The sequence below is a fragment of the Melanotaenia boesemani genome, chromosome 22, assembly GCF_017639745.1.
Source record: "Melanotaenia boesemani isolate fMelBoe1 chromosome 22, fMelBoe1.pri, whole genome shotgun sequence".
NCBI classification, from domain to species: Eukaryota; Metazoa; Chordata; class Actinopteri; order Atheriniformes; family Melanotaeniidae; genus Melanotaenia; species Melanotaenia boesemani.
The window spans coordinates 1,187,124-1,207,875 of record NC_055703.1 but is presented as its reverse complement, the minus strand read 5'-3'; the positions used below and the strand labels follow the sequence as shown (position 1 = coordinate 1,207,875).

At 40.7% G+C, this 20,752-nt stretch overlaps 1 long non-coding RNA gene across 1 annotated transcript; it reads right to left on the bottom strand.

Annotated features, from left to right (window-relative positions):
* Window positions 1–1,170: 1,170 nt before the first annotated feature.
* Window positions 1,171–18,251, bottom strand: LOC121633868. The gene is made up of 5 exons (XR_006009131.1): window positions 18,002–18,251; window positions 13,408–13,460; window positions 13,193–13,320; window positions 2,757–2,865; window positions 1,171–2,593 (listed from the first exon to the last, which is right to left on the bottom strand). It is a non-coding gene; the product is annotated as an uncharacterized LOC121633868 (long non-coding RNA).
* Between the last annotated feature and the right edge of the window lie 2,501 nt (window positions 18,252–20,752).

Genomic DNA, 20,752 nt, shown 5'->3' with positions numbered 1-20,752 from the left:
GTTACATTTAGTCTTTACATTTAATAGATTTGAATAGTCTTATATATTCTGTATTATTTTATTTTTTTATGATAAATTTTTCTTATTTTTGTTGTATTTACTCATCAGCACTATTATTGTTTAAAAAAAACATTTCTTTTAACTACTGATGTTCTTGAGTTTACTTATATCTCATATTGCCGTTTCAGTAAAGATATTAATGCACACTATACAATCATGATTTTCCTTTAAGGACCAAGAAGCGTCAATATCTGTATTGATATCAACGAAAAGGATGGATCCTCCTCAGAACCCGGACCTCAACATTAATGAAGCCGTGTGGGAAACATCTGGACAGAGAATGGAGCAGAAGGCAGAAACAGTTTTATGCAGGCCCTTCAGGGAGTCTGGAGAACTGTTCCTGAGGACTAGTCTCAGAGGGTTCAGGCTGTCTTAACACAAAAGCTCCTCCAAAAATTACTTTTAAGCTCAAGAGAAATTGTGAAAACTGTTTCTGTCTTACTTCCATTTTTATTTACACATTCCAACAAATTGCTTCACCTGATTCCCACTTTCCTGGAGCTCGTTAACTATTATGAGTTTTCACTGTTTGTTGGTGAGACTAGTCCCCATGAAACCGTCGAACACAGAGCAGGATTTGGTTGTACTGTTCTGAATTAGGCATAAACAGCTTTTTACTTTGTTAGACATACAGTCCTGTACTTAGGGCAGTGAAAGAGACATGTTCATAAAAATTCAAACTGACATGCTGACTTCCTCTGCAGAGCCTCAGAGGTCCACGGCCTTCTGATTTTATACATCTGCTGCAGTAATACCTGAGTGCAGGCAGTTCACCCTGATCCCATGATGACGCGTCAGCAGAACTCCGTCCGAGCTGCTCCAACACTCCGTCCTTATTCTGACAGCACAACCTAATTCCACCACGGAAACCCAGCACATACAATAAAAACAATAATCTAATGCAGGCATGTCAAACTGGTCCAGCAAAGGGCCGTGTGGCTGCAGGTTTTTGTTCCAGCCAGCCAAGAGCACACAGTTTGACCAATCAGCTGTCTGAAGACTGAGATCAGTTGATTGAATCAGTCAAATCTGGTGTGCTGCTGCTTGGTTGGAACAAAAACCTGCAGCCACACGGCCCTTTGCTGGACCAGTTTGACATATGTGATCTAATGTATCCTTTTCTTATTCATGCATTGCACATAAAAAGGAAGGACAGTTTTCATATATGTGAAGATCAGGAGATCATGAAGCTTTTGCCTACCAGGCAGTTTGTGCTGTGAACAATAAAATGTTAAGCCAGTAAGAGTTTCATTCAAAGATTTTACTACCTTTCTCCTCCCCAAAGCATATTTTTACTGAACATATGAAAACCAGCAGCCTGCAGTAAATTGAGAATAAACAAAATTTTGCCTAATTGTTTATCCGTTACAACATGCTCGTGTTCTCTTGGAGCAGAGCGGATAAAGCCAGAGCAGAAGTGAGCCTCTGCCCTCTCATGGGAGGGAAGAAATCTTGCTCGATATTGCCTGAGAAAAACAATTCAAGCAGCTCAGTCTCCAGAGAATCATGCAGCCATGTTCTGTTTCTGGAAACATTTACATATCAATGTAGACTCAGTGAAAAGAGCCCATTGTTTCAGCCACTAAGTGACACACAGATGGCTCGTGAGGAGTGGATTGTGCTTCTTAATCTTATGCAGGTATCTAATTTTCTAACTTAGTCAACCAGCTTTGGTACATATGTATCACCAAAGAAATGTAAAGAGAAAGGAAAGAAACCACCAGTGAAGGGACTTACTGCAGAGCAAAAGGAGAGAAATTCCAGAGAACTTCTTTGTGATGAATGTTGAATCTCTGGTCCTGATGTAAAATTGTTGGCCACTATAATTTTGGTGTCATACTGTATCATCAGGACAGGGACAGACCAGGTCACACGAGAGCTTTGAGTTGTATCTAACAGCAAACCGTACAGCCATCAGTGCTTCGTATAAAAATGTTCTTCCATGCACAGAATCTGCTGCACCTAAAAGATACCACATCACATCATCATTTCACTGCAACCTTCATCACGCTTTTCTTTGAGCACTTTTTTCTCTGTATGAGTGGGCTGCAAAAGTAATAAAGAAAAAGGTCAGCTCTGTACATGTTGACTTTTCAAGCCAAGAATAAAACATGACTGTTTAAATTATTTTGATGCGTCCAACAAGCAACCTTCCACCATATTCTGCTAACAGTTGAAAGTCTGCAGGTCCACAGGGCAGACGTTTGAATTCAGTCCCAGAGAGCAAGGCCAGGGATTAGTGGCGTCCTTTATGAAGTGGAACTGTCAGTATCTGCAGTCTCAGCTGCTGCTGCATCAGGCATCAAACAGCAACTCATAACAACTTTTACTTCATGCTGCTCTGCAGTATAGCCTCATCCTGCAGAGACTTTCATTCAGCTGCAGACCCCACTCTCACGCGCTCCACCCACTCTCCCATTCCACCGTAAGTTCTCGCTGCTTGTATCCCGATCGCTCAGAATGGCTCGAGGATGATGGATCGTTTTTCCTGCCAAAAAGAGTTCAGACGCCACATGAGAGCAAAGAGATCCACCTTGAGTGGGTGGAAAAAAAGAGAGAGAAAGAAGAAGAAATCACTCTTGTAAATGATAAAGTCATTAGTCCTGCAAAACAAAAAATGCATTTATTTATGTTACATGTGTCTGGCAGTGGAAATAAGTGAAGAAGGGTTTTTCTTTGTGGAAAAATTGCTTTACATGTCTTTAACAATACGTATTTGAACCCGTCTCTCTGGTTCGGAGGCGGCAGATGGAAGATGATTTGGGACGGCTTGTCGACAGCAGTTGTCCACATTGTTCCACATTCCTGAGCAAGCAGAAAAGCATATCAGTTACATTTTGAGTGGAGAGTTGTTATTTCAAAAGAACAACAATCTAAGGAAGCAAAAATAAATCCTGTGCACTGGAAATTAATTTCCATGTTTGCTCCTGACAGAGCAGATGCACAAGCATAAAACTTCATGTGCTCTTTATTCATCGTTTCCCTCTCTGGTGTCTGCCACTCACTCTGTTTGGTGCTGCATTATAAATTAGATCACTTCCAACCAATCACAGGCAGGGAATGAGTGATCAGATTGCTTTGTCTCCATTCAAGTTGCTATCTATAGTGTCTGGATAACACTGTAAAAAACGGTACCTAATTCAACTGGAACTGTTCATTTCATCCTGGACCACAGCACACTTTCAGTTAGTGTCATATTATTACATAATGATTATTTATTTGTGCGTAGTCAGCATTGTCACCGTTTCACTCTGCTAGCTAGGCTAGCATTTGCCGGACATCTGTGATGTGTCAATCAGAAACAGTCTCATGACACACACATATAGGAATTGCTGTGGTTTTATGTTTTCTCTCATTTGCTTTCATGATAGTTACCATGTTTATTTTCTTCCACCACTGTGTGAGTTTGTAGGCTTTTTTCCCCTCACTCTAATGTCATTAAGTAATAAAGAAAATCAATAATTTTGTGGTTAACAAATTTGGAAAATGTTATGGCAACATAAACTATTCTTGTTATTTAATCGAGTTAGAGTAATAAAATGATGACAGTGCTTGCTGTGCACTAAATACACTGATCATTTTTACATTGAAAATAGTACAAACTGGAAATATCTTGTAACCCAGTTTGTACAATGTACAACTCCAGTTGAAGAAGAAACATTTATTTACAGTGTTTTCCACAAGCCTGCCGATCCTACCAGCTGCTGTGCTGAATTACTAAACTTAACCAACTGTTCAACCAACATAATAACAACACTGCACACCGATGTTAGACAGCGATCAAAGTGTGTTCAGTCAGAGGTTCCCTCAGCAATATCTCTACACAATGAGTTTATAATAAGCCATCATCAGCTGTGCACAGCTGGATTGAGTCTGTAAGGACTGATTGGCGAGCAGACCAGAAGGAGGTGTTTCTTGTTCTCAAATAAAATCAGTCAGATTTTCTGGTCTATGAAAACCCATTTCAGACCACAAAGCTTCCCCACATAACAAATCTAAATTTAACCTCTGATGATGGGGCCAGTAGAAGAATTGTAGAAGAGCCTCGTTATTTCGTTAGCTGCCAAAGCGGAAAATTCGGAACAAAGTTTTATAATATTACCATATATATATATATATATATACACATCCCAGCAATTATCCTGATGACTACAGATATAACCAGCACAAGTAAATGAAAAATCCACGTTACAATAAAATGTAATTTTCTTTTAACTGTGTATGTGAGGAAAACAAGTCCCTGAAAACCTCTGGTCATCATCTGTAACTGATGTGGAAGGCCATTAGGAAAAAAGTGTGCCGGATGAAATCCAGGGAGCATCAATCCATTAGAAGCTACTGATGGCTGAAAACAGTCCATTGACATGCAGGAGCAGCTCTGCTGCACCTTTTCTCAGCATGGAGTCATTCTGTTTCATTCAAGCAAGTTTGATCCTGTGATTTCTCTTTTCTGTCTCACATAGTGAAATGAATCATTAATATGTAATGCTTTTCTGATCCACTTATCGAATTTAAAGCACAAACAGAAACTTGCTGGTTCTTGCTGAAAGCGTTTACCCCTGAGGACAGAGCCAGTCTTGTGGAACATAATGAAAGAAACTGGGCAGTAATGTCCCTGAAATGATTTCATACAAACAAGTTAAGATGATCACAGCAGAATATATGAAGTTCCAACAAATCTGAACGAAGTACGGGCTGTTAATTATGTCCAAAGTGGCATTTAATAGCTGCATATTGCCTGGAGGAAAATTATACACAGAGAGTTTTAGAGACACGACAGAACTGAGAGAATTACTGAAATAAGGTTTGGATAGATAAATATCCAAGAACACAAATATTTCATTATAATGGTAGTTATGGACTTCTGGTGATGCCATGTTGGAGACAGCAGCCAAAAACTGAGCTCTGTCAGTTTAATTGTTCATATCCTAATGACAAATCTACACAAACTCGACATGGCAACCTCTGTTAGAGGAAAAGGCACGAAACAGGACCACATGAAGAACAAAAACAAAAATCTGAAACAGCTTACTTAAACCAGACTCCAAGTGATGCGCCAGATGCTAGCATCCAAAATATTAGCTGAGCCGGAGAAGCTTAGGAAAGAAAACCTAGACATACTCATGCAGACTAGAGTATCGCTGACAAAACTTGAATCCTGAATGCAAGAACTCAAAGGCGAGACAATTAAACTTGAAAAAAATGGTGGAAGCTGAGGGATGGATCAGTGCTATGGAGGATATCGGGCAGAGGCACCAGAGAACAATATGGTACCTGTTACACAGAGAGATGGACCGGACGGCCAGGTGTAAAGATCTGCAGAAAGGATCAAGACGGAATCATTTAAGAATATACTGAATATCCGAAGGGAGTGAAGGATATGATGCCAAGGCCTTTGTGAAGGATCTAATTCAGTCAGTCCTCCAGCCGATGCCTGAAGTAAATATACGAATATATAGAGTGCACTGATCTCTACAGCCAAGTCAGAGAATCCCTCCGCTGCTCCAAGTTCACTGATTGTCAAATTTCTGAATTATTCTGTGAAGGATGTGGTTCTAAGACTAGCATGGAGTCAAACGCAGATCCTCTACAAAGCAGAGCCGATACTTTTTGACCATACTCTCCGGAGCTGCAAAGAAAGACAGCCCAGAGACGGGGTGTAATCCAACAGCTAAAGCAGAAAACATCAAGACCACATGCAGCTATCTAGCACAGCTAAAGATTTTCACGGCTGATGATGAAAATATTTACTTGACATTAAAGGCAAAATAGGTAGCATCGACACCTAGTGTTTCAAATCAGAACTGCAGTCGAAAGAGGAAAAACACGGAGACGCCCCACATGTCTTGTGTCTGCTTTATCAAGGATAAAGAGGGTAGATACGTGGTAATGATAGGCAATTTTGGATGGGCAAAAGTCAGATTGGTTTATTTTTATGCCCTAAACAAGGACTGTCCGTATTTCTTTAAGGTGATAGCGTCTCTATTAGCAGAAAAAGCAGAGGAAACTCTCTCAAAAGGAGGACACTTTACTGCACTCTGCAGTCTGGAGATCCCAGCAGGAGTGGGCCCCATGTCCAAAAAATCTATAACTCTTCTTGCACTGGTGGATGAACTGGACCTGGTGGATGTCTGGCCCCACCTGCACCCTGGAGAAAAAGACTATATTTTCATAGTCTTCATAGTTTTTCATAGTCTTTCATAGTCTATACTTTCTATACTGCCCCAGGTACATGGCATGTTTTTGATATCAGGAACAGATATCCACAGGACCAGGGAATGAAACACAGAAGCAATAACTATATCGGACCATGCAGCTGTAAAGATACAGATTGGCCCAAATAAACAGTTTAAATTCTGGAGACTGAATGAATCATTGTTAAACAATGAAGCAATTCAACAAGAAATATGTAAAAATGTAACAGACTATTTGGAACATTGTGACAATAAGACAGTGTTCCCCTCTGTCTAATATTATTTCTATCGCATCCAGGCTGAAAAAGCAAAGACTACCTCAGCAAGTTGAACTAGAGAGGGAAATCAAGAAATTAGAGACACAGTATCAACAATAAAAAAAAACAAAACAAAAAAAACAAAAAACAAATTGGTACTACTAAAGGAGAAGAGACAAGCTGGATTACATGTTGACTTACAAGGCAGAGGGAGCACTGTGATTTATAAATAGGAAATATTATGAAATTGGTAACAGGGCGAGCTGCTTGCCGGCCTTCCAGCTGCACAAAGCTCCATCGAACAAAGTAGTAAATAAAATAAAATGCCCAAATACTAACCAGATGTTAACCCAGCCAAAGGATATCTTGGAGGCATTTGCTACTTATTATCGAAAGTTGTATACAGAGGAGGTACAACCCAATAAAAAAGAAAGGACTGAATCCTTCCTTGACTCAATCTACTTAACCAGATTAACAGTAGATGAGGCAGTAACAATGACACCATATTACAGAAGAACTTTAAGAAAATATTGTTAGACTTAAAAATAACAAATCTCCAAGGGTAGATGGCCCTCCTGGAAAATATTTTAAAATTTTGTTAAATTAAGTTCTATTGAGAGTCTGTAATTACGCCCTAGCAGAAGGACATCCCCCTGACTCATGGTCAAATACAGTGATAAGCGTTATTCATAAAGATAATAAAGACCCGACTCTATCTATATCTCACCACCCGATCAGCCTCCTGTGTGTACTTGTAGAAAACCCCGGATCCAGGGTTAGAGTAACTGCTCACTGCTCAGAAGTTTCCTGCTGGGATATGGTACATGTCAAGGAGATGCTCTGTCACCCTCTCTGTTCACTCTCAGCATTGTTAGTCAAACTTATAAGATCTGATCCCCTCATACAGGAAATACCTGATGAGGAAAATCATCAGCACAAATTGGCACTTTTTGGAGATGATATTAATATTTTTGAAAAATCCTATTACCTCTGTTCCTGCTCTCCTGCATGATCTTAATGAGTGCAGTAAAGTCTTGGGCTATGAGGTCAACACAAACAAATCTGAAGCCATGATGATAGTTGAGGACTGACCCGAAGGAGGGACCAGGTCAAAACACACTGTTCAGCATACAGAGTTTGGAGAGCTCAGGAGGGGAAAGCAGTGCTCCATCAACACTGTGTACAGTGGGCTGCCGGGACGTTGTGAGGCGGTGGAGGGAATACTTCAAAGACCTTTTCAATCCCACCAACACTTCTTCCGATGAGGAAGCAGAGTCTGGGGATCCTGGTGTTGGCTCTCCCATCTCTGGGGCTGAGGTTGCTGAAGTGGTTAAAAAGGCAGGGCCCTGGGGGCGGATGAGGTCCGCCCAGAGTTCCTTAAGGCTCTGGATGCTGTAGGGCTGTCTTGGCTGACACGCCTCTGCAGCATCACGTGGACATCTGGGACAGTTCCCCTGGACTGGCAGACTGGGGTGGTGGTCCCCCTCTTCAAAAAAGGGGACCGGAGGGTGTGCTCCAACTACAGGGGGATCACACTCCTCAGTCTCCCTGCTAAGGCCTATTCAGGGGTGCTGGAGAGGAGAGTCCGTCGGATAGTCGAACCTTGGATTGAGAAGGGCAGTGTGGTTTTCGTCCCGGTTGTGGAACAGTGGACCAGCTCTACACTCTCTTCAGGGTCTTGGAGGGGGCATGGGAGTTAGCTCAACCAGTCTACATGTGTTTTGTGGACATGGGGAAGGTGTTCAACCGTGTCCTCTCGGGACTCCTGTTGGGGGTACTCGGGGAGTATGGAGCTGTCCGGTCCCTGTACGACCAGTGTCAGAGCTTGGTCCGCATAGCCGGAAGTCAATCAGAATCGTTTCCATTGAGGGTTGGACTCCGCCAAGGCCGGAAAAGGTTGGAGTGCCTTCTCCAGGTCAGCAATGAGGTCCTGCTCCAAGTGAAGGAGTTCACGTATCTTGGGGTCTTGCTCACGAGTGAGGGAAGGATGGAGCGGGAGATCGACAGGCGGATCGGTGCGCCATCTGCAGTGATGCGGACTCTGCATCGGTCTGTCGTGGTGAAGAGGGAGCTGAGCCAAAAGGGAAAGGTCTTGATTTACTGGTCGATCTCCGTTCCTACCCTCACATATGGTCACGAGCTGTGGGTAGTGACCGAAAGAACAACATAGGGAATACATGCGGCCAAAATGAGTTTTCTCCGCAGGGTGGCCGGGCTCTCCCTTAGAGATAGGGTGAGAAGCTTGGTGATCCAGGAGGAGCTCAGAGTCGCTGCTCCTCCACATCGAGAGGAACCAGATGAGGTGGCTCAGGCATCTGGTCAGAATGCCTCCTGGACACCTCCCTGGTGGGGTGTTCCAGATATATCCCAATGGAAAGAGGCCCTGGAGAAGACCCAGGGCGCGCTGGACAAACTACATCTCTCGGCTGGCTTGGGAATGACTCAGGATCCCGCGGATGAGCTGGTGAATGTGGCCGGGGAGAGGGAAGTCTGGGTTTCCCTACTTAGGCTGCTGCCCCCGCGACCCTGGATAAGCGACAGACGATGGATGTACGGACGGATGGATGGATGGATGGATGGATGGATGGTTCTTCACTGGGCGGTGTGGCTCAGTGGGTAGAGTGGTCATCTTATAGCCTGAGGGTTGCAGGTTCGATCCTCGGCATGTCAAGCCCATTTCGAAATGTCTCTGAGCAAGACACCAAGCAAATTGCTTCTGTTGGGTCATGGTTAGCGCCTTGCATGGCAGCTTCCACCATCAACGTGTGTGAATGGGTGAATGTGATGTATAATGCAAAGCGCTTTGGATATAATTCCAGGTACAGTAAAGCGCTGTATAAATACAGACCATTTTACTGTAACAAAGCACCTAAATATCCAAAATCAGCTACTCTCGCTAAGATGTTGCAAAATTCTTAATTTCAATATGGCACAACACAGTTATTACTCATGCCATATTGAAAATAAGAATTTGGCTTTAGTTTGGCATTGTTATTATATCATTATTATGCTATCTTGGGGATCGTGGCTTAATAAGTTTGTGAACCACTAATTGAGGGAACAACTATTAGTCATACAGTAATTTTTAATCCTCACAGTTATTAGTATTTTCTCATATTTATTCTTTGATTTGTAATAGCAAATAATACTATAATTAATTTGGCACATTTGTGTTTTACTTATTTTCTTTTTTGAAAATGAAACCTAGAGCAGTCTTCTAAAACACCTTGTGTCCACGAGTGTTCATGTATGAGTTGACAGGGAATTGTACTTTCCTCTGGAAATCAGTGACAAACCCTGCCTTTTGGGTTGTTTCCTTTGTCCCGCTTCAGGGTTTGCCTCCAGTGCATAAAGATTTGTAACCGCTGCAATAAATTTCAGACAGGACCACCAGATATTTGTTTCTATTTATTATTGTTATTTATTTATATATTTTGAATAAAAATGCAAGATAAAAAAGATTAGTTTAAAATAACAACCATTATCAAGCCTAAAAATGAGTTTGATGAAGTAATTACTTTAATCTTCCTGCCCTTCAGTAGCTTGGTCGTCCTTGTAGTTGTTGCACTGAACCACTTAATTATCACTCAGGTTTTCCAGAAAACAAGTGTATATATATATATATATATATATATATATATATATATATATATATATATGTATGTATATTAATTTTCTATCCCAGCAGTTAACAGGCTGGTATATCCAGGACAGGCCAGTTTACCGCAAGCCAACAACCACTCACAATCACTCCTAGGGAGAATACGAAGTACATAAAAACTAAGTGCTTTCTACTATCACACACATTTACACCCTGACTGACACATCAGGAGGTAACATGGGGTCAGTGTCTTGCCCAAGGGCACTTCGGCATAGAATATGTGGAAGCCTGGAATCGATCCACCAATTTTCCATTTAGTAGACAGCGGCTGTTCCTCCTGAGCTACAGCCGTATGTTTACCCTAACCCTCTTTCCTGATACTCTTACATGTCTGTCAGGAAACGGCATAAACCAAATATTAAGTATATAAATTTAAATGTTACGCACAAACAAGGACATAAAGAAACTGGGCGACAAACCTACAGAGGTAAGGAACAGAAGCTGGACGAGTGAACTACAAGCTTTACAAAGAAGGCAGGAAACAAACAACCAGGAGGCAGGGTAATAAATGGAGCGTTTGTAATAAATGACTGGAGCCTGGGCTTTTTGTCCATTAGAGCCCCCGTCTTACGGAGCACTTGGTCCACTAAACTAAAAGACAACATCTCCATCTTCAGATCCTTCACTAAAACTTTTCTAAGAAACATAGATCACACTTTTTACTGGGTTTTTGTGAACAGCCATCTGATCAAACTCACCTTATCCCTTTTTGGAAAGCACTTTCCAACTTTAAGAAAACAGGTAAAAGATTATTTATAAAACAAAACTATTCTCATTCTCAGTGAGAATGAGTGTAAGACACTGCACTAAAAATAAAACAAACCACATCTATTTAAATCAGTCTTTTCTTGGCAGTAATACTTTGAGTGTGGGATTTCATTGTGCTCTTTATGGCACCTGCTTCATCCGTCACTTTCTGACAATTAGTGAAATTACAGAGTGGCGGTCTCTGAAGCTGTCAGGAAGCAGCATCCAAGGCTGGTCACACATGTGATTTTCCAGTAGTTTGACTCGCAGTGTGCAGTGCAGACCTCCTGGGAGGGTGCAGACCTCCTGGGAGGGTGCAGACCTCCTGGGAGGGTGCAGACTGGACGCCTTCCCGCTGCTTGAATGTGTGTGAGTCTTGTCTAGCCAAGGACTCGGCTCTGTAACTAATGAAATTACCATGTCTGCGTATGTTTCAGCTGTTTCTTAAATGTAGCCTCTACCAGCTCCCATCCAATACACACACTAGACAAAACACACATCTGAGCTTCAGTGTCTCTTAACACTGGTCAAGCATCATCATCATCATCAGCAGCAGCAGCAGCCCCGTTGATGGTCTCTGTACTGTTTTCTGCTTGCTAGAGGGATTATCTAAATAAATTAGGGATACACGATATATCAGCATTAATATCGGTATCGGCCGATGTTAGTAATTTTTTAACATATCGGTATCGGTCCGATAAGCAAAACTGGGCCGATATTAACAGCCGATATTTATTTTCGTATAATTGCTGATTGTGTACGTGTGTCGGAAGGTTTGGCCATGCAGCCATGTTTGGACATGTGACAGTGATGCAGCACTACATTGTGGGATGTAACTGAAGCAAGAAGCAATTTCAGCTGCGTGGTAATTTTTACAGTGTAAAAGGAAGGTACTCGAAAAGCAGTATGCAATATCTGCAAAGTGGAAGTAATGCGAGGAGGATGCCGTGTCAACCCGTTCAGCACCACAAATTTGATATGTCATCTGAAAAACTTTCATCCAGAACTTCACAAACAATGGTGGGAAGCTAAAGCCCCTAATGTTTGCCATATTTTCACTTTGTACAGAATTTGATAATCTTAAACCTTTTATAACAAAATATATATATCGACATCGGTAAATATCGGTTATCGCCCATAACAACAATATTAATATCGGATATCTGTATCGGCCAAAATTTTCATATCGGTGCATCCCTAAAGTAAATAATATAAATATATATAATATATTCATTCATTTTATTATATATATATATATGTAATAAAATGAACTCTTGATAACAGTTTTCTGTTTTGTCCTAAGTCAGATTTCAGACAAACCTATGTAATATTTTATATTTGCAGCACATACATCCTTCAGCTCCGACTTTCTGTTCCCAACTTACTTTAATGAGACACTACTCTTCAAAGTAGAGCATCTGCAGTCGGATTACAGGAGTTCTTGAACCCCATCCATCCTCAAACCGAGCCCGACCACATACTCATAAAGTTATGTAGGTTCCCCTCTGCTGTCGTCTGGAAGTCATTACACCAGCGCCAAGTTAGTGACCTTTGTTAAGTCATTCATGTTAAACTAACTCAAACAAATTCAATTAACTCGAGACCTGTTTCTTTCAATAATTACATTAAATTAATATTTGTTAGATGAACTTAGTTTTGTTTAGAAATGCCAACATATCTACTTCTTTACATACATGAAGAATACGTGCTGCACTTTAGTGCTATAAAATGTTGAAATAAAACTCAATCCTCTTCATAATCCATGAGAATGCACAGTTTAAACCTGGGGGGTGAAAATTCTAGAAATTCTAGTCACAATGGAGCAGTCTGTTTATTTTACTGACTTCTTGGTTGACTTCATGTAAACTTCTACAGTTTTTATATGAAGTGATGCAGCAGATCTGTAGCTTTGAAATCCAGATCAGTCTGAAGATATTATTGATCTGATTCATTTTCTTTACATTGTTTGTGTGGAGTTGACAAAGATTCAGTTTACTCAGTTTAGACATGAAACAGTCTGACCATTTTTGACATCGTAAAAAGTTAAGTATCTAGTTAGATACTTGTTTCTTCTTAAAAAAAAACTGGGGCCAGGAATTGATAAGGGAATCGATAAAGAACTGGATCAATAGATAATGGCATTGATATCAATAACATCTCATCAATTTCCATGTGTCATGTATGAGCACATATGACACTGAAATGTAGTTGATTCAGCCCACTTTGAATTTTCAGTTTCCAATTATCTTTGCAGGTGTGATTTCATAACTTACCATGTAGTAACGGGTGATCTGTGTATGGACGTGGAAGCAAAAACTGGTTCGCAGCACCATGAGCCGGTCTAACAAATACCTGCAAGGTAACTCCAAACTGCATCGTTGTCATGTCCACATTCATCAGCCTAAAAAGAAAAAAGCAGACGATTAGTCTGAAGCTAAAATGATGCTGCTCAACATGAACTCTTATGAGGAGAAAATGTGTCACTTACCATCACCAGGATGCCGCCACAGAGACCTTGCTGGCTTGTTGGTGATGATCAGGCTGCAAAGTGTGGAGGTGCATATTTGAAATGTTGCGTGTTGTCATTCTAAAAGGCAAAGCGATACTTGCTCTGATATCACGCAGCCTTCATGCTCATGGGGTGGACCCAAAATCAAAACTAATAATAAATTCTTATTAATGTTAAAGTGCTAAGTGTAAGTTAAATAAATCAAATCCAAATGTTTCACCTTTAAGAGATTTGAATCAGTTTTTTGAGTACAAGCATGTTTATATTATACAGATATTTTAATTGTCATCATTGCATCATGATTAGTGAACAGATTCATGTGATGTTTATAAGGATGTTGTCATGTGTTGCTTTACTAATGATTAATGTGACTGCCGTATGTATGGTGACTATGATAATGATAGTATTTTGTTCTAACTTATTTGGGTGAGTTTAAATAAGCAGCTTCTTCCAGCTCCTTTTAAACAACGACATTTGTGTTATTTGCAAATGTTTTTTTTTTTTGTTTTTTTTTAGCTTGGTTTCCTTTTTTAACCTTTATGTTCAAATAACCTCTAGAAGATAATTAAAGATAGATAATATAAATGTTGTTAATAAGATTAGCAATAAATATTATAACTATGTAACATAAATAATACATGTGATCCTGTTGCATTGATGGTGATGTGTATAGCAGATGAATGCTGGTGCATGAAGGAAACACCGGCGACCCTTTCACACCAAGATGCCGCTCTGAGCTGTACTTTGGAGGCCGCACAGCAGCCTTCAGCCTGGAGTCGGTTATCATCATCCATGCTTCGTTTTACTCTCCTTTCTTGCGATTTGTCACATGTTAACATTTTTTGGAAGTTATTTGTAAAGAAGTGGTAAAAAGGGGGACTGGGGCAGAAACAGGGAGCCTGAGACAAAATAAAGTCACAATCTAACCGCCACTAACATGATCTGCCATTCCTCACTTCTAGACTTTATTTTTTCTTACCCAGACACAGAGATTCTCTGACTTTTGTTGCTGTCAGGATGTGATAATGGGGTTGCCCAGGCATTGCATCATTTGTACCAAGGTTTGACTAAGTGTAGAGATAGCTGTGGTTAACTGAAAGACAAAGACATGGCATGTAGCTTAGCACCAGCAGGTGTGAGTGAGGAGTGGATGAATAATGAATACAATGTAAAGCGCTTTAAGTGCCTAGAAAAAGCGCTAAATAAAATCTAATCCATTATGTGGGTGCTTGTCCTGTGATGGTTTGTACTTTGAACTGTGGGTGACTTGGGGAGTAAGCTAGCAGCAGCATTCTGCTCTTTTATTTACTGATGCAAACAGAGCGCTGCTGTCTTCATATGAATTTCATACACAGGATGAAATGAAGGAATGAATGAGCATTAACTGCATGGGAGACCATGGCCCTCCATTTACTGATGTTACAAAGGTGGAAAAACTAGGATTCTGTCAGTAATCAAACTTCAGCAAACTGTGGATGACAAAGGCCTGAGATTCTGTCTTGTTTTAGGAACCGTGTTACCTGGAGCCACGACTAGAACCTCAGTCAGGAAGTTATCACCATCAGGCTTTAATTGTTTCAACATAACCAAGGACTCTGGTGAGTTTAGACGACTCCCTTGTCTTGAATGTAAGGTACAGCTGTACATCATCTGCATAAAAGTGTTTGCAACATATCCCAAAGGCAGAGGTGGGTTTTGCATTGAGCGAGGTGGGCAAGCACTCAGGAAGAAATCTGGGCAAGGAAGCATGAGAAAAAAAAAAAAAGATAAAAAAAATCCTCAAAAATTATTCTGTAATTTCTTCTCCAACCAGTTTTCCAAACTACCTCTCATTCCCGTCTCATTTTAGCATGCACCTCCACGTCAGCATGCCAGTGGGAGGTGGTGTTGGAGGAACAGAGAGGGAGGAGGGCAGGGGGCACATTGATAAAATCAAAGTCAATCCCACCACAAACTATATACAGGGTAAACATGACCCCTGTGGGACACATGCAGTGTTGCTGGGAATAAACCAGTATAGTGAGAAGTGTTGTTTTCAGTCAGCTTAATGATTTTGTTGTGCATTTGGAGACTAATTGTAGATCCTCTGCTTTTCTTTATAGGGCTTGGAGATATGAGCTATCAAGATGGCGCCTCAGTTATTCCAGTGAATGATACTACCTCTCTGGATGTTCAACAAGTATGTTGGGTTTTAAGGCATTCCCTTTACAGCACCTGAACTTGCAGACTCCCTGTCCACATGAATGAAAGTGCAGGGAAGATATTTTCATCACTGTACCAGGATACACCACACAGCCCGATGCTTTTCCCTGAGGCAGTGATGCTGCAGACGGCTCATTAAATTCTACTGAATTCAGTCCTGGGCCACATGATGGGAGATATGGAACAAAAACTAAACTTTGTAAAACATTAAAAGTGTTATTTTGATTATTTTGTTCTACAGTTCTGAATGCAACACAGAGCTAGGCAATTATGCCAGTTTTTTCATACTTGTGCACGTTAAGAGACTAAAACAGGAAATTAAAACATGATCCATGGAGCAAATTTAATTAGAAGATTGTATAAATTTGCATTCATGCAAAATGAGAACCTTCTTTTCATAAAATCCATGTGGGATTCCTCCCACCAGCTTAGTCCCTCACAATGCAATAATTAAAAAGACAGAACAGTCTGAATTCTGAGATTTTCATTACCATCTGCAGCCTAAACTTTTGCCTCTCATGCTACAGATTCTTAATTCATAGCAGCATTGTCTTTTTCTGTAGCAATTCACATCCTGCACATCCGTTTTGAGACAGTTCATAAGTGTTTCTTAATTATTTTGTGCCACATTTTTTACTGATGCTTCTTTGTTTTCATACTGTGAGCTGGTTAGGCATGAGGACATAGTGGGAGTTTCAGAAAAAGTGGGTTTTTTTTGCCCAAAAATGCAACACACAGGTCTGTTAAAAGAGATTAAATGATAGTAGCTTAACAAAACACAGTAGCCTCACACTAACGGCTCAAGCAACACAGAATGGACCATACAAAGAAGAAAGAAAAGGGATGTAAATACAGTCAGATCCAACCAGCCACACAAAACAAAACCCAACAGTTAGCTTATAATGCTTACTTAAAAATTATAGTCAAACAAAACACAAAGAAAATATCAACATGATCAATATTTATCTCCTTAATCCCTCCCTGATGGATGTTCAGCACTTCCTGATTGGCCTGAACCATTTTATTTTCATATTGTTTATTCTCATTTATCTTTTTTTATTGTTATTATTGTTAATTTGACTCTGTTGTCCTTTTGCAGGTTACAGACAAACAAGTCAACCTTTGTTTAAATTTCCTAAACATTTGTCTTTTCACTACATCATGTGGTTGTTTAACATTATGTGTTGCTGCATTATCAGCCGTATAAGTCCTAAGCAGCCATGCATCAGCTAGTAGTGTGCTCATGCTGCTCAATGATCAGTGATTCACTTACCTGTGGTCGCACAGACATAGTGAAGATGACTTGCTGAAGTTCAAACTGAGCATCAGAATGAGGAAAAAAGAGGATTTAAGAGACTTTGAACGTGACATGGTTGTTGGTCTGAGTATTTCCAGGGTCTCCAGAGAATGATCTAAAGAAGAGAAAATGTCCAGCAAGCAGATAATAAATAAATGTCCAAGCAATAAAATATCTATTCAAAGTATGAACTTGTGAGAAGAGATTCCAGTATGCAACTGCATCGCACCAGGAGTGACCCATGGAAAATGAAGCTGAATGAGAACACGACTTCATTAAGAACTGGTTGTTCCCCAGAGACCTTCCCTGGCATTCAACTGAGCAGAAACTAGAAGCATTATGACTAAATCCTGTTAGTTTCAGCTAAACTCTAATCCATGTAACAAATAAGCTGTTATTAAAAGTTTTTAATGAATTCCTTCTTTGCCCTGAAAATGACGCAGCTCTAACAGGATTACTTGTTATCAAACACACACTGACTGACATCTTCATACACAACCAATAATATGAGGATTTTTAATGAAAGTATGGATGGTAACAACTTCAGGGATAAAGATCCATCTCTACTGTGTAATTAAAATGCCAAACACTCCCAAATATTCTTGATTTTATTAGAAAAGCACTGTCCCTTTGGAAGGTCCCTGCTGCTCTCAGACAGGCTGAATTCTTGTTGTCATGGATCCCGTAGGAACAGAAACAGTCATCTCCTCTTCATGTCGAAGCAGCTGCATGAGATAATGTCAGATGAGTTGTTCGCTGCCTCTCATTGTGTCCTGTTCCAAACTGATTACTCAGCAAGTTCCTGCCAAAAACAGCCATTACTTGACTAACTTATGACTGTTTATGATTTTTAATTACAAAAAAAAGAAAAGAATTATGAGTATTAATTGTTTTACAAAGTAGAGGCCAGTCATGCTCAGTGTAAATCAAAGGAGAGCAGAGTTCACTGAGGCCAACACCAATACCACAACGCAACGCTTAGGCACACAAATATCAAATTACCAAGCTAATTCACATTTATATATAACTTTTAAACGCTTACGTGTGAGTTATAAGAGCAGGATCATTTCTTACCTTACTAGTTGTTTAGTATATCCCAACCATGGCCAGGTGCATCTCCTCATCCTCTTCATACGTGACTCAGTAGCAGTCCAGTTTCGTTTAGCCACCCACAACCTCACATAAGGGACCAAACTGAACTTGGTCAAAGGAGGTCCGACAATATGGAGAAAGAGCAGGTCAGAGATGCTGGTAGTTGGTAAAGAAGCTTGGTTTGGGGTTTTATATCAGATTCATCTGGAAAAAGCCCTGTTGACATTCTGTGTTTGACGTGGGGATGGCATTCACAGTTCTTTCAGTTCATCACAAATATCTTTTCCTCCTGATTCCAAGCATTCTCTATGGGCACGGATCACTGCACAGAAACAGTCTATGTTGAAGTGCAGACAGAGCAACTGTCCATAGAGTACACCTCCGTCTTCAGGCCAGTACTATGGATAAAGCCCCTGCAGCTCCTCGATAAACTGATCAGAGCTACTCATGTCGGACAGGCACCCCCATGGCACAAGCACTGCTCTAAGTCTTTGGCCACACTTAGAAAAAACGGCCTAATATTTAACGCTTTGTCTCAGTAAGCGTAAAAAGAGTTGTTCTTTTCTAGGTCTGAGTTCCTCTCATTCAGTTCAGAAATGTGCAAAGTTACTCCAATGTTGCTTCAAATACTCTGACTGCACGACAAATAGTTTCATGAGCCGAAATTATTGTAGTGTTTCTTTTTTGCAGCTCCAGTGATAGTTCAGATAACTCCTGCAGTGCGTCACACACACCCAGATTGTTCAAAAGAACACGGGAACTCAGGCGTAGCGCAAGACCATTGTACGTTTGCTTAGTCATGCCATCATGGGTGGGATCTTCTGATGCAGACTTAAAATGCCTATGAAGTGCTGGGTAGTTGTTCCAAACTGCTTCCACTGCCTTAAAACAGGAGGCCACCCACCTTGTGTCTAATATCCAACCAACTTTGTGTGGCAAGGTGGCAAGGCTGTGGCGGTTTCGATTTTAACGCAACAGAGAAAATGATGAATGCCATGACGGCTAGAGGTCCACCAGGGCCACCCAGAACCGAGGGAATGCACACCAACCAGCAAGCTCTTGTTAAATATACAGGCCCTCATCTCCACCCCCCATGTGGTTCTTGTTCGATGTGTTATAAAGAGAATACAGCTTGTCCATTAGTATTTTAAAATGATTGACTGTCCTCATCTCTTTCACTACATCATTTACCGCAAGCTCAAGACTGTGGGCTGAGCAGTACCACATCATAATGTGAGGCAAATTGGCCTCAGGTCTACTGTTTTTCATCCTAACTTAACAGACGCATCATCACATGTAAGTCCACTGAGTTTTAAACAAAAACTCCTTGATCAAATGCACGCGCTCCAGTGTAGATGACAAATCACGAACAATGGCTTCTGAAAAGAAATTATATATTTCAACCAGTTCAGTAACTATGTTACTTGCTTTGTCCACATTGGTAGATGTAAATGTTAGGTGTGCTTTTCTTATTTAAACTAGTAGACTCGTCCAGCAAAAGGCTAAGATTTGGTGCACACTCCACAGTTCGGTCAAATTCGCTTTTCTTTTCATTTCTACTGAAATGTGCTTTTGTATGTTTGCATATGCAACATTAGAATGCAGTACTCTGCCCATATCAAGTCCGTTTCACACCTGGCAATCAATTGCCTCGTTTCCACTGAGCGGTTCGGCTCAGGCCGGTTTGGGCCGGTATGCTGTTGAATGGTCCAGATAAATCATGTGAGCATTGCTACTGCAAGTCGGACGGCCACTGGAGAGGCGGGATTTAGACCAAATGCCAACAACAAATGTGATGCTACAGTGGAGGCCATTCAGCAGTTTTTTTTTCGTTCTGCTTAGAGTGTGGTTCTTTGTACAAACCTTACACACCACATCGTACGAGAGAAGGTTGTGGGTGGCAGAGAGAAACACAGCAGAAAAGAGAAGAAAACTTCTGGCTTGGGTCTTGAGTCTGAATGAGAGATACGCCTTTGTGTGGCAAAGGTAAGCAACTTTTGCCATGTTATCATGTTTGTCATGAAGCTGTACTCATCTAACTTGTACAAAGTGACCTCTGAACCCCAAAAATATTACACAGGTAACTAAAATATGAACTGCACTGCAGCGCTTTAATGAAAAGAAGACGTACGTGTCCCTGGACATGTTCTCCAACTCCTCTGTTTTCAGTGCTGCAGTCTTTTGTTTACTTCTCATATTTATAAAAACATAAGATATATAAAAAAAATAAAAACAATAAAAGCAAAAGAATATAAGTTGGGAAGGATATACATGATTTCACATAGATACACGATGCACATATATCTATGTTAAATAGCACATTTATGTTGCTCCCTTTTATACATGATGCTATTTGTTTGTGTAAAGTATATTATGCTGTATTACATTTGACTTAATAGTGTATTAAGTTGTGTTTCTTTTTCTTTTTTCTTCTTTTAGATGCTTCTCCTTTTGTTGAAGCAGCGCCGCCGACCAATCATTTGGGCTCTCAGCCGGGTCACTAAGTGGTGGGATTGGACAGTCCCGGGTTCACACACATGCAGTTTCATACTTTGTGCACAGCTACGTCCAGCGATGGAGAAGCAAAACACCAACTTCAGAGCCTGTTTGCCCCTGAGGAAACAAGTTGCCATTGCACTGTGGAAGCTGGTGACCAACCATGAATACAGAGGTATAGTCATCTTTTTGGTGTCAGTAAATCATCAGTGTGTTGGTGTACAAGACTTTTGCAAG